The sequence below is a fragment of the Chrysochloris asiatica genome, unplaced genomic scaffold (assembly GCF_000296735.1).
Source record: "Chrysochloris asiatica unplaced genomic scaffold, ChrAsi1.0 scaffold00056, whole genome shotgun sequence".
Lineage (NCBI taxonomy): Eukaryota > Metazoa > Chordata > Mammalia > Afrosoricida > Chrysochloridae > Chrysochloris > Chrysochloris asiatica.
Window position 1 is genome coordinate 2,277,650 of NW_006408574.1, and position 8,185 is coordinate 2,285,834.

The 8,185-nt window shown below is 50.7% G+C and overlaps 1 protein-coding gene across 1 annotated transcript in view; it reads right to left on the reverse strand.

Moving 5' to 3' along the window:
- Positions 1–8,185, reverse strand: part of LOC102833779 — a 76,983-nt gene that overhangs the window by 67,857 nt on the left and 941 nt on the right. The gene's annotated exons all lie outside the window — the stretch shown is intronic.

Below are 8,185 nucleotides of genomic sequence, written 5' to 3' on the forward strand. Positions count from 1 at the left end.
GTATTTTAAATACCAGCAGGGTCACCCATGATGGACAGGTTTCAGATGAGCTTCCAGACAAAGACAGACTAAGACGAAAAAGTGACAAACTACTTCCGAATATTTAGTCACTGAAAACCTTATGAATAGCAGAGAAACACTGTCAGATACAGTGCCAGAAAATGAGCCCCTCAATTTAGAAGCCTCTCAAAATGCAACTGGGGAAGAGCTGCCTCCTCAAAGTAGACTTGACCGTGATGATGAGAATGGAATAAAACTCATGGGAGAAAAGCCCACCGGACCTTCACTTGCTGATGGGGCACAATTCAAAATGAAGAGAAACAGATGTAAACATCCATTGAAAATCGGAACATGAAATGTACAAAGTATCAATCTGGGAAAATTGGAAGTTGTCAAAAATGAGTTGGGACACATAAACATCGATATCTTAGGCATTAGTGAGCTGAAATGGACTGGTATTGGCCATTTTGAATCTCACAACCACATGGTGGTCAGGTGGCCAGTAGAAAAGTCCCTACAACACTCTGGGAAAGATATGTGGTTCAGTCAGCCCTTCCCCAAAGGGACCTGTGGCAAGTTTCTCTTGTCACTGTGCACTGGGACATGGATACCCAGAGACCCAAGATGTCATCATGGTTCCCCTGTTAGAATGAATAATAAATGGAGTTCTGCCCTTGTTCCAGCTTATTGTGGGCCCATTGGACGGCGGACCTGCCCTGTGGTCATTTGGCCAGTTCGTGAAAGTATAGATGAAATTGACATAGTTGGCAGTTGCTACAATGGGCCCTTGGTCTATAGGGTAAGAGCTCTGCTAACAGCCTCTCCACCACTCGTGTCTCAGTGTGTCGTACTGTGGTGGCTTATGTGTTGCTGTGATGCTGGGAGCTACGCCACTGGTATTTTAAATACCAACAGAGTCACCCACGGTGGACAGAGTTCAGACTAAGACAGACTAGGAAGAAGGAGAGTCAGTCTACTTCTGAACATTTAGCCACTGAAAACCTTATGAAGAACTGTGAATCATTGTCAGATACAGTTCCAGAAGAAATGCTCAGAAAAGAAGTTACTGGAAATACCACTGAGGAAGCGTTGCCTCCTCAAAGTGGAGTTGACTGTGATGATGCAAATGGAGTAAAACTTTTGAGACCTTCATCTGCTGATGGGGCACAATTCAAAAGGAGGAGAAACAGCTGCAAGCATCCATTAATAATCAGAACATGGAATGTATGAATTATTAATCTACAAAAATTGGAAGTTATAAAAATGGAATGGAACCCCAAAATATGGATATCTTAGGTATTAGTGAGTCAAGATGGACTGGTCTTGGCCATTTTGAATCTGGCAGTCATATAGTTACTATGCTGGGAATGACAAATTCAAAAGGAATGGAGTCATAGTCATGGTCAGAAAGATCACTTCAAGATCTATCTTGAAGTACCATGCTGTCTGTGTAGGGATAATATCCAAGGAAGACCAGTTAATACCACTTTCATTCCAATTGACACACCAACCACTAACCGGTGATGATAACTGAAGAGTTCTACCAGCTTCTTTAGTCTGAAATTTATCAAGCTTGGAATCTGGAGGTATTGATAATTACTGACGATTGAAATGCAAAGGATTGAAACAAAAGGAAGAAGCATCAATAGTTGAAACATACAGCCTTGGTGATAGAAACGATGCTGGAGACCATGCTGGAGACCGCATGGAAGAATTTTGCAAGACCAATGAGTAATTGCCAATACTTTTCCCAAACAACATAAAAAGTGACTGCCCACATGACCCTCACCAGATAAAATACACAGCAATCAAGTGGACCACATCTGTGGGAAGAAATGGCGGAAAAGCTCACTTAATATCATCAGCCAAAACCAGGCAAAGATTGCGTTATTAAGATTCAGCCAGGATGCTCCTTTAAGCGAGGAAGGTGAGACTTCTTCTCTTGTACGGTGGACATGTGGTCAGGAGGAACCAGTCCCTGAAGAAGGCCATCATGCTTGGTAAAGAGGAGGGTGGTCAGCAACAAAGAGGAAGACCCCCAGCGACACAGACTGACACAGCCGCAGCAACAATGGGCTGAAACCACAGTTGTGAGGATGATGCCGGACCAGGCATTGTTTGTTTAAGTTCCTTTACGACAAAGTCTAGTATCCACTAGAAAGTGAAATCCTTGAAGTCAGAATTTTTGTCCGGTTTTCTCTAGCACCTAGAAGGGACCTGGTATGTGGTATGGGCTCAGTAGGCATTTATCAGACGGGCCAATGATTCTATTTATAACCAGGTTGAAATATTTCCAGTTCAAACATTGGCACCAAATTAAATGCAATAGAACATTTAGATCTAGACAAACCTCTGGTCTCAATGTTGAAGTTGATCCAAATCATGATCTATGGAACGTTCGTTCTTTGTGAGTTCTGAGCAGAGACAGGGTCTCTTCCAACCAGGGGCATGTCCTAGTGAGATGAGCAGTTTATGGAAGAGTGTTGTCATAGAAAAGACTAACTCTGCTTTCAAGGCCTGAGGGTTGTGGTTTTCAAGTTTTTGTTGTGAATTGAGTGATAGTTTACCCCTCAGGGGTTTTACACTCGGCCTATCGTAGTTCGATTCACCGCAATGATTCCAACAATCCCCTCCATGCATCATCATTTAACAGTACATGCTTCCACCAGGCACTGTTTCGTTCTGTTGTTTACAGGGTCACTATGAGTTGGAATTGATGCAAGGGTCCCTCACAACAACAACAACAACAACAACAATTGTTTGAAAGTAGATGACCAGGCCCTTCTTTCTAGTCTCTTCCCCTAAAGCGCTGCTGTATGCTGCTCAGAGCATTGCCACCTGACAGATGGCTGGTGGATGTGCAGGAGGTGCCTTGGCTGAGAATCGAACCTGAGTCTCTCAAATGGAAGGAGACAATTCTACCACTGAGTCCCCACTCCCCGGCCCCTTCCAATCCCTTGTTCCGTCACCAGTCAGGGCTCCGCTTGCATGGGTTGAATTACAGCCCCTTAAAATATGTGCTGTGAATTCCTAGTGTGGCACTGCAGGATAATGCACTGGGCTGTAAGGTCAGTTGGAATCGCAAAGTCGGTGGTTCAAACCCACCAGCCACTCCTCGGAAACCCTATACAGGGTCGTTATAAGTTGGAAGCGACTTGACAGCACTTAATAACAACATACCTGTGGTTAAGGAGCTCTGGTAGAGTAGTAGTTACAAGTCGGGCTGATAACCTCAAGGTCAGCAGTTTGAATCTACCAGTTGCTCCTGTGGAGAAAGATGAGGCTTTCTGCTCCTGTAAAGATTTACAGCCTTGGAAACCCTAGGCAGGGTGGCTATGAGTCGGAACCAGCTCCCACCACCACCATACCTGTGGTTGCAGGAGAAAGATGAGGTTCTCTGCTTCCGCAAAGACTGAAAACATCTCGGAAACCTAAACAGAACCGAAGCGAGGGCACCTAACAACGCCCATCACCGGTGGTTACACTCCCATTTGGGAGTGATTTTTCTTTGTTATATTAATGAGACCATTGTAGTGCAGGGTCATTCATCTTTTTTCAGATGTTGTTGTTGTTCTTAGGTGCCATGGAGTCGGTTCTGAGTCATAGCGACCCTGTTTAGGGTTTCCCAGGAGCGGCTGGTGAGTTTGAACCATCGACCTTGCAGTTCAAACAGACCTAGCAGTCCAGTGCTTATCCTGCAGCGCCACACCAAGAGAGATTAAATAAGCAAGCGTGAGGAGCAGAGCTGGAGCGAGAGAGATGCCAAGCCACGTGAAGATACCTAAGAGCAAAAGCTCAGAAGAGACAAGCGCCTTCCTCCAGAGCCGACACAGAGAGTCTTCCTCTGGAACCAGCACCCCAAATTCAGACTTCTAGGCCCCTAAACTGTGGGAAAAGAAGCTTCCGTTCATTACCGCCCTCGCGCACGGCATTGCTGTCACCCAGGACCCCTACTGAAGCGGACCAGCTGTTGGAGGATGGCTGTAGATCAGGTAGAGACTGCATCACAGCCTCAGCCCCAGGTGCGGTCCCCAGGCCAGTGCAGACTCACACGACTTCAGATGCGTCATGGGCGGGGCCCCAAATTCTGCATTCTTCTCCGTCTGAGTTCATGTGTGATGCATACAACATGCGTTGACGCTGCTGCCTGGGGTCACGTTGAGCTCTTCCCAACCTCTGTCATGAGGACTCATGGACATTCTTCCATGCGTGGCGTTCCTGAAGCAATGACATCGTGTGGCTGGGCTGTGTGAGCCAGGGGCCCTGGCATGACACACACGCTCACCAGGGTGGCGCTGGACAGCACTCACTCACCAAGCGGTGCTGGTTGGAAACTTGCAGACACAGAGGCCTGCCCTGTGCATGCATACCTTGTTGGTCAGTGGTCCAGGGCCCTCCAGGGCCTCCCCTGCAGAGTCAAAGAAGGACCTGTGCCATCTTACACCTCCCACTGAGAAGAAAGGGTCTCAATCAGACCTTGTCTAGTCCTGAGTCTGCATGGTCCACACCTGGGGGTGCTCTGGCTGGCTGCCAGCTTTGCTAGGGGCCCAGGGCAGCCAATGGTGTTGCCTGTGTCAGGGGCGGGAAAGGGTTCTGTGTGAATTTGCTGCTTGTAGAACTGGACTCCATAGGCTTTCCCAGTGACGGTAATCTTACAGAATTAGATGGCCAAGACTTTCTTCTGCAGCACTTGATGCTGAATGTAGTCTAACCTCCTGTGTGCCACCAGGCTGGGCAGAACTGGCCCTCATGACCAGACACCAAGCGATGTTGTGGCCGGAACTGCCCGTCACGAGCAGCTAGTCAAATCCAGCCAGCCCCACTTCAGCCCCGTGTAAAGTGGGTGGGCTTAGGGAACAGACCACAGAACAGGCGGGTAAGCCCCACCCTGACTCATTCCTTGTGGCTAGGATCAGGAGCTAAACAGATTCTTAATTAGGAAGACTTTCCTTGTCCAGGGCTGGAGCTGTTGGGAGGAGGTTGCCCAGCAGTGGGGGATGGAAGGGGGTGGAAGAGCCAAGCAGGATTGTAACATGGAGTTGAAGAGAGAGGCTGGGCAGGTGAAGGGTGAGGGTGGACAATACCATCTCCAGGCCAGCAGCAGCTGATCACTGGGGTGGGGACACTCAGCAGAGCCCTGGGGAGGGCGGGGTGCTTGGGAAGGGATGCAGCATCGGTTTCATTGCTGTTCAGACAGACAGACAAACACTGTCCAGGATCCCACTGGAAGAAGTCTGAGGAGGGGGTCAGCTGCTTCTGCCTCCAAAAGGCTCTCCTCACCCCATGCCCACTCCCCTGCTCTCAGTGTGAAGCGATTACAGCCCCCCAGTGGCCTTCTGTCTTGGCCTTCACTGTGCTCACTCAGGGATGGCCCCCTGGGAGGGGTGTCCCTGGGTGGGAGGGGGCAGGCAAACCCCAAACCCTGACATGGTAAGTGTGGTGGGTGCTGGGCACCATTCAAGACCCCCGCCCCTTATGCTTTGCTGGTTGCAACAGACAATGGTCCAGTGCCCGGAGGGACCCATCCCAGGAGAAGGGCATCACGATGCTTGGTCAAGTGGAGGGTCAGCGAAAAAGAGGAAGGACCGAGTGAGACAGATGGACACAGTGGCTGCAGCCATGGGCTCAAACGTAGTGATAATTGTGAGGATGAAGCAGGAAACAGAGAAGGCCCCGCCCCTAGAGCCACCAGAGGGAGCCCAGCTCTGCTGATACCCCAATTTCGGACTACCAGCCTTTAGCTGTTGTTTACAAGCCCCTTCCAGTTGCCCCAGGATATTCACACAATGAGATATTCCTACAATAGAGAACTGTATTCTGGGAGAGAGGCTGTGGATGGTCATTATGTTTTCTTCTGATGCTTTCATAGTTTCTAAATGTGCTCCGTTCAACACATACTGTTTTTGTGAACAGAAAGACATAGAAGTTGCCGTAGGTTTCTGATTTTGTATTGTTTTAGGAGGATGAGGCCCAACTTGGGGGACAAAGTCACTGTCAACTGGGCCCGATAGCCCTGCTTCTCAACATTGAGCCCCCAGGAGCAGCCCGCCCCCCTGAGGTAGAGGAGACAGAGGACGTCAGAGACCACCTATCCCTGGGGGTTGTATTGGGTTGGGTGCTGACCCTCAACACTCATTCATCCCCACCCATCCTCAGAATGTGGCTTCACTTAGCAATGAGATGGGGTCTTGCTTGGGTAGGGTGGCCTTCAGTCCTGGGGTCCTTGTAAGAAAAGAACACACAGACAGACACAGGAAGATGGCCATGGCAGATGGCGGCAGAGATTGGAGTGATGCTTCTTCAAAGTCCAGGAGCACAAGGTCCCTGACCACAAGAGGGAAGACCAGGGACACAGTGCCCTGCAGGCACCTTGACTTGGGACTTCCAGACCTCCAGGATGTGAGAGGACCAAAGTCTGGGTTTTAAGCTGCCCAGTGTGTGGAAGTTTCCAGGTGGGGGCTGGGCCTGAAGCCCCAGGCCAGGAGGGGAGCCCACTTCCTAACCCGTATCCCTGGGAAGATTCTGGGCCTCTTCACCATCGGCACTTGTGGGATAGGGTGCTGCCTGGTGGAAGAGAAGCTGCAATACCCTTTGTGTGCTTGGGGGCTGTCTCTTAGGGTTCATCTGGGCACAGATTCACCTTCCAGATTTGGTTTGGTTTAAGCTAATGGTACAAGACTCTCCCCTCCCCCACCCCCTCGAGGCCTGGGATATCTGGAGTTGGCTACTCTCTCTCTGCCCACCCCTGGCACCCATAGCTTGTGTGTCTGCCGGGTGTGAGACAGAACTGGTGGCTATGAAGACCAAGGATGGTGCAGGTAGGAAGCGCCAGCTTCCCCAAGTCCAAAGATGTGGACACACAAGACAAGCTGGTGTCCAAGGACTCAGGAATGCCGTGGGGACAGGTGTCATGCTCTCGTGGGTGGTGCCCAACCTCTCCTCGAACTCCTGACCTCACGCTATTTCCTGGGTGTGTGACTGCCTCAGGCCCCAGGGGTGGAACAGCCCATTTCCTCCTCTGGTGCCCTGCGGCCTGCAGACATTTTAGATTTGCATGGATAGCTCATGGATCATGCAACCCACTCATGAGGGATTCGGGGTCCTCCCAGAGAAAGACTGGCAGGAAGGACTCAGTCCACTGTGACGACAAGAGTTCTCGGTCAGGAGGACAAAACCGGAAATGGTGGAGCAACCCTGAGCTTAAACAGTAACAAGACTGCGTGCTATACTCACCAAGTATGTGTGTACATGAGGCTATACACACGTGTGTGCGCATGTGATCACACATGTGCGTGCATGTGAGCACTGCATGTGCGCATACATGTGTGCACACATGTGTAGCTGGGAGTAGTGTATATATGACTGTGCATGCAGGTGGGTGTCAGCGGGGAAGCTGTTCCTATAGACTTGTCCTCTGTGACCCCAGAGCACCCCTACTCCCTGGGACCCAGGAGCTTGTATGTGGGGATGCAGGTTGGGCTTGTCCCTGGCTGCTTACCCTCAACATATTCCACCTCCAGGGGTCTCTCTCTGTCTTTCATGCATTGTCCCCCAGCCCCTGGGGACAGCTCTGACTCACAGACAGATCCAAGACTCAGAGAGGGAATTGTTGTGGGCCCAGTTACACAGCAGTGGGTGGGACATCCTCAAGCCACCGTTAGCAATTCCTGCCAATCCTTGGGAGTCAAGTTTCATGGGAACTTCCCTATGAGCTCTGAACTGAAGGAAAAACTCTCCCACTCGAAATTCGGGCTGTGGAGGAGGACAAGGAGGGACAAGAAGATGGTCTCCAGTAGTTGCTGAGTGTCCCAGGTCCCCCACACCCAGCCATTTATGGGGTCTTCTCCACACAGGCACAGTTGTAGAGGCCCCAGAGGGACCTGTTGGGTGGGCTCTGTGGGTGCCTGGTGATCTGCAGTATGGAGGGTAAAGGAGGCTGAGCTCACAGTGCCCGAGTGGGCCTGGCCCAGCCCTGGCTCTGCAGACAGTGGTCTCCACCAAGGCAGAGACAGCCCTGTTCCTGTGGTTGGAGGGAGGGGCAATGGGATGAGCTATTGCCAACCCAGGACCCAGATGCCTTCCTTCCGAGGAAAAGAGGCCGGCTCCCACCCAGCAGCCCTACCTTCTCTCTGCTGCGGGCTGGGGTTGGTGAGGGTCTGGCCCTTGGTCTTCTTCTGACATCAGC